Genomic DNA, 6480 nt, shown 5'->3' with positions numbered 1-6480 from the left:
ACTGCACTCCATCCCCACTGGTGCCTTTGCACTCCCTGGACTCACTGCACTGCTCCAGCCGCGGCAGCCGCTCCAGCCGCGGTAGCCCTCCAGCCGTGGCAGCCGCTCCACTCGGTAGCGGCTGGAGCGGCTGCCGCGGCTGGAGCGGCTGGAGCGGCTGCCGCGGCTGGAGCGGCTGCCGCGGATGGAGAGGCTGGCGCGGCTGGAGGGGCTGGAGCGGCTGCCGCGGCTGGAGCGGCTGGAGCGGCTGCCGCGGCTGGAGCGTCTGCCGCGGCTGGAGGGGCTACCGCGGGGTTGACTCGGCTGGAGCGGATGCCGAGGCTGGAACGGCACTCTCTGGACTCACTGAAATGCATTCTCAGTGGTGCCAGTGCACTCTCTGGACTCACTGCTCTGCATCCCCAGTGGTGCTAGTGCACTCTCTGGACTCACTGCAGTGCATCCCCAGTGGTGCCATTGCACTCTCTGGACTCACTGCACCGCATTCCCACTGGTGCCAGTGCGCTCTCTGGACTCACTGCACTGCATCCCCAGTGGTGCCAGTGCGCTCTCAGGACTCACTGCAGGGCATCCCCAGTGGTGCCAGTGCACTCTCTGGACTCACTGCACTGCATCCCCAGTCCTGCCAGTGCACTCTCTTGACTCACTGCAGTGCATCCCCAGTGGTGCCAGTACACTCACTGGACTGACTGAAGTGCATCCCCAGTGGTGCCAGTGCACTCTCTGGACTCACAGCACTGCATGCCCAGTGGTGCCAGTGCACTCTCTGGACTCACTGCATTGCATCCTCAGTGGTGCCAGTGCACTCTCTGGACTCACTGCACTGCATCCCCAGTCCTGCCAGTGCACTCTCTGGACTCACTGCACTGCATCCCCAATGGTGCCAGTGCACTCTCTGGACTCACTGCACTGCTCCAGCCGCGGCAGCCTCTCCAGGCGCACCAGCCGCGGCATCCGCTCCAGCCTCGGCATCCGCTCCAGCCGCGTTAACCGCTCCAGCCGCGGTAGCTCCTCCAGCCGCGCCAGCCGCTCCAGCCGCGGCAGCCGCTCCAGCCGCTCCAGCCGCGGCATCCGCTCCAGCCGCTCCAGCCGCGGCAGCCGCTCCAACCGCGGCAGCCGCTCCAGTCGCGGCAGCCGCTCCAGCCGCTCCAGCCGCGGCAGCCGCTCCAGCCGCTACCGAGTGGAGCGGCTGCCACGGCTGGAGGGCTACCGCGGCTGGAGCGGCTGCCGCGGCTGGAGAGGCTGGCGCGGCTGGAGGGGCTGGAGCGGCTGCCGCGGCTGGAGCGGCTGGAGCGGCTGCCGCGGCTGGAGCGTCTGCCGCGGCTGGAGGGGCTACCGCGGGGTTGACTCGGCTGGAGCGGATGCCGAGGCTGGAACGGCACTCTCTGGACTCACTGAAATGCATTCTCAGTGGTGCCAGTGCACTCTCTGGACTCACTGCACTGCATCCCCAGTGGTGCCAGTGCACTCTCTGGACTCACTGCACTGCATCCCCAGTCCTGCCAGTGCACTCTCTTGACTCACTGAAGTGCATCCCCAGTGGTGTCAGTGCACTCACTGGAGTCACTGCACTGCATCCCCAGTGGTGCAAGTGCACTCCCTGGACTCACTGCACTGCATTCCCAGTGGTGACAGTGAAGTCTTTGGACTCACTGCACTCCATCCCCACTGGTGCCTTTGCACTCCCTGGACTCACTGCACTGCTCCAGCCGCGGCAGCCGCTCCAGCCGCGGTAGCCCTCCAGCCGTGGCAGCCGCTCCACTCGGTAGCGGCTGGAGCGGCTGCCGCGGTTGGAGCGGCTGGAGCGGCTGCCGCGGCTGGAGCGGCTGCCGCGGATGGAGAGGCTGGCGAGGCTGGAGGGGCTGGAGCGGCTGCCGCGGCTGGAGCGGCTGGAGCGGCTGCCGCGGCTGGAGCGTCTGCCGCGGCTGGAGGGCCTACCGCGGGGTTGACTCGGCTGGAGCGGATACCGAGGCTGGAACGGCACTCTCTGGACTCACTGAAATGCATTCTCAGTGGTGCCAGTGCACTCTCTGGACTCACTGCTCTGCATCCCCAGTGGTGCTAGTGCACTCTGGACTCACTGCAGTGCATCCCCAGTGGTGCCAGTGCACTCTCTGGACTCACTGCACCGCATTCCCACTGGGGTCAGTGCACTCTGTGGACTCACTGCACTGCATCCCCAGTGGTGTCAGTGCACTCTCTGGACTCCCGGCACCGTATCCCCAGTGGTGCCAGTGCATTCGCTGGACTCACGGCACTGCATCCACAGTGGTGCCAGTGCACTCTCTGGACTCACTGAAGTGCATTCTCAGTGGAGCCAGTGCACTCTCTGGACTCACTGCACTGCATCCCCAGTGGTGCCAGTGCACTCTCTGGACTCACTGCAGTGCATCCCAAGTGGTGCCAATGCACTCTCTGGACTCACTGCAGTGCATCCCCAGTGGTGCCAGTACACTCACTGGACTCACTGCACTGCATCCCCAGTGGTGCCAGTGCAGTCTCTGCACTCACTGAAGTGCATCTCCAGTGGTGCCAGAGCACTCTCTGGACTCACTGCAGTGCATCCCAGTGGTGCCAGTGCACTCTCTGGACTCACTGCACTGCATCCCCAGTGGTGCCAGTGCACTCTCTGGACTCACTGCACTGCATCTCCAATGGTGCCAGTGCACTCTCTGGACTCACTGCACTGCATCCCCAGTGGTGCCAATGCACTCTCTGGACTCACTGCTGTGCATCCCCAGTGGTGCCAGTACACTCACTGGACTGACTGAAGTGCATTCCCAGTGGTGACATTGAAGTCTTTGGACTCACTGCACTCCATCCCCACTGGTGCCTTTGCACTCCCTGGACTCACTGCACTGCTCCAGCCGCGGCAGCCGCTCCAGCCGCGGTAGCCCTCCAGCCGTGGCAGCCGCTCCACTCGGTAGCGGCTGGAGCGGCTGCCGCGGCTGGAGCGGCTGGAGCGGCTGCCGCGGCTGGAGCGGCTGCCGCGGATGGAGAGGCTGGCGCGGCTGGAGGGGCTGGAGCGGCTGCCGCGGCTGGAGCGGCTGGAGCGGCTGCCGCGGCTGGAGCGTCTGCCGCGGCTGGAGGGGCTACCGCGGGGTTGACTCGGCTGGAGCGGATGCCGAGGCTGGAACGGCACTCTCTGGACTCACTGAAATGCATTCTCAGTGGTGCCAGTGCACTCTCTGGACTCACTGCTCTGCATCCCCAGTGGTGCTAGTGCACTCTCTGGACTCACTGCAGTGCATCCCCAGTGGTGCCATTGCACTCTCTGGACTCACTGCACCGCATTCCCACTGGTGCCAGTGCGCTCTCTGGACTCACTGCACTGCATCCCCAGTGGTGCCAGTGCAGTCTCTGCACTCACTGAAGTGCATCTCCAGTGGTGCCAGAGCACTCTCTGGACTCACTGCAGTGCATCCCAGTGGTGCCAGTGCACTCTCTGGACACTCTGCACTGCATCCCCACTGGTGCCAGTGCACTCTCTGGACTCACTGCACTGCATCCCCAGTGGTGCCAGTGCACTCTCTGGACTCACTGCACTGCATCTCCAATGGTGCCAGTGCACTCTCTGGACTCACTGCACTGCATCCCCAGTGGTGCCAGTGCACTCTCTGGACTCACTGCAGTGCATCCCCAGTGGTGCCATTGCACTCTCTGGACTCACTGCACCGCATTCCCACTGGTGCCAGTGCGCTCTCTGGACTCACTGCACTGCATCCCCAGTGGTGCCAGTGCGCTCTCAGGACTCACTGCAGGGCATCCCCAGTGGTGCCAGTGCACTCTCTGGACTCACTGCACTGCATCCCCAGTCCTGCCAGTGCACTCTCTTGACTCACTGCAGTGCATCCCCAGTGGTGCCAGTACACTCACTGGACTGACTGAAGTGCATCCCCAGTGGTGTCAGTGCACTCACTGGAGTCACTGCACTGCATCCCCAGTGGTGCAAGTGCACTCCCTGGACTCACTGCACTGCATTCCCAGTGGTGACAGTGAAGTCTTTGGACTCACTGCACTCCATCCCCACTGGTGCCTTTGCACTCCCTGGACTCACTGCACTGCTCCAGCCGCGGCAGCCGCTCCAGCCGCGGTAGCCCTCCAGCCGTGGCAGCCGCTCCACTCGGTAGCGGCTGGAGCGGCTGCCGCGGTTGGAGCGGCTGGAGCGGCTGCCGCGGCTGGAGCGGCTGCCGCGGATGGAGAGGCTGGCGAGGCTGGAGGGGCTGGAGCGGCTGCCGCGGCTGGAGCGGCTGGAGCGGCTGCCGCGGCTGGAGCGTCTGCCGCGGCTGGAGGGCCTACCGCGGGGTTGACTCGGCTGGAGCGGATACCGAGGCTGGAACGGCACTCTCTGGACTCACTGAAATGCATTCTCAGTGGTGCCAGTGCACTCTCTGGACTCACTGCTCTGCATCCCCAGTGGTGCTAGTGCACTCTGGACTCACTGCAGTGCATCCCCAGTGGTGCCAGTGCACTCTCTGGACTCACTGCACCGCATTCCCACTGGTGTCAGTGCACTCTGTGGACTCACTGCACTGCATCCCCAGTGGTGTCAGTGCACTCTCTGGACTCCCGGCACCGTATCCCCAGTGGTGCCAGTGCATTCGCTGGACTCACGGCACTGCATCCACAGTGGTGCCAGTGCACTCTCTGGACTCACTGAAGTGCATTCTCAGTGGAGCCAGTGCACTCTCTGGACTCACTGCACTGCATCCCCAGTGGTGCCAGTGCACTCTCTGGACTCACTGCAGTGCATCCCAAGTGGTGCCAATGCACTCTCTGGACTCACTGCAGTGCATCCCCAGTGGTGCCAGTACACTCACTGGACTCACTGCACTGCATCCCCAGTGGTGCCAGTGCAGTCTCTGCACTCACTGAAGTGCATCTCCAGTGGTGCCAGAGCACTCTCTGGACTCACTGCAGTGCATCCCAGTGGTGCCAGTGCACTCTCTGGACACTCTGCACTGCATCCCCACTGGTGCCAGTGCACTCTCTGGACTCACTGCACTGCATCTCCAATGGTGCCAGTGCACTCTCTGGACTCACTGCACTGCATCCCCAGTGGTGCCAATGCACTCTCTGGACTCACTGCTGTGCATCCCCAGTGGTGCCAGTACACTCACTGGACTGACTGAAGTGCATTCCCAGTGGTGACATTGAAGTCTTTGGACTCACTGCACTCCATCCCCACTGGTGCCTTTGCACTCCCTGGACTCACTGCACTGCTCCAGCCGCGGCAGCCGCTCCAGCCGCGGTAGCCCTCCAGCCGTGGCAGCCGCTCCACTCGGTAGCGGCTGGAGCGGCTGCCGCGGCTGGAGCGGCTGGAGCGGCTGCCGCGGCTGGAGCGGCTGCCGCGGATGGAGAGGCTGGCGCGGCTGGAGGGGCTGGAGCGGCTGCCGCGGCTGGAGCGGCTGGAGCGGCTGCCGCGGCTGGAGCGTCTGCCGCGGCTGGAGGGGCTACCGCGGGGTTGACTCGGCTGGAGCGGATGCCGAGGCTGGAACGGCACTCTCTGGACTCACTGAAATGCATTCTCAGTGGTGCCAGTGCACTCTCTGGACTCACTGCTCTGCATCCCCAGTGGTGCTAGTGCACTCTCTGGACTCACTGCAGTGCATCCCCAGTGGTGCCATTGCACTCTCTGGACTCACTGCACCGCATTCCCACTGGTGCCAGTGCGCTCTCTGGACTCACTGCACTGCATCCCCAGTGGTGCCAGTGCGCTCTCAGGACTCACTGCAGGGCATCCCCAGTGGTGCCAGTGCACTCTCTGGACTCACTGCACTGCATCCCCAGTCCTGCCAGTGCACTCTCTTGACTCACTGCAGTGCATCCCCAGTGGTGCCAGTACACTCACTGGACTGACTGAAGTGCATCCCCAGTGGTGTCAGTGCACTCACTGGAGTCACTGCACTGCATCCCCAGTGGTGCAAGTGCACTCCCTGGACTCACTGCACTGCATTCCCAGTGGTGACAGTGAAGTCTTTGGACTCACTGCACTCCATCCCCACTGGTGCCTTTGCACTCCCTGGACTCACTGCACTGCTCCAGCCGCGGCAGCCGCTCCAGCCGCGGTAGCCCTCCAGCCGTGGCAGCCGCTCCACTCGGTAGCGGCTGGAGCGGCTGCCGCGGTTGGAGCGGCTGGAGCGGCTGCCGCGGCTGGAGCGGCTGCCGCGGATGGAGAGGCTGGCGAGGCTGGAGGGGCTGGAGCGGCTGCCGCGGCTGGAGCGGCTGGAGCGGCTGCCGCGGCTGGAGCGTCTGCCGCGGCTGGAGGGCCTACCGCGGGGTTGACTCGGCTGGAGCGGATACCGAGGCTGGAACGGCACTCTCTGGACTCACTGAAATGCATTCTCAGTGGTGCCAGTGCACTCTCTGGACTCACTGCTCTGCATCCCCAGTGGTGCTAGTGCACTCTGGACTCACTGCAGTGCATCCCCAGTGGTGCCAGTGCACTCTCTGGACTCACTGCACCGCATTCCCACTGGT

Source organism: Anser brachyrhynchus (genome assembly GCF_964034855.1).
Source record: "Anser brachyrhynchus genome assembly, contig: SCAFFOLD_180, whole genome shotgun sequence".
NCBI lineage: Eukaryota > Metazoa > Chordata > Aves > Anseriformes > Anatidae > Anser > Anser brachyrhynchus.
Note: the sequence above shows the minus strand (reverse complement) of the source record.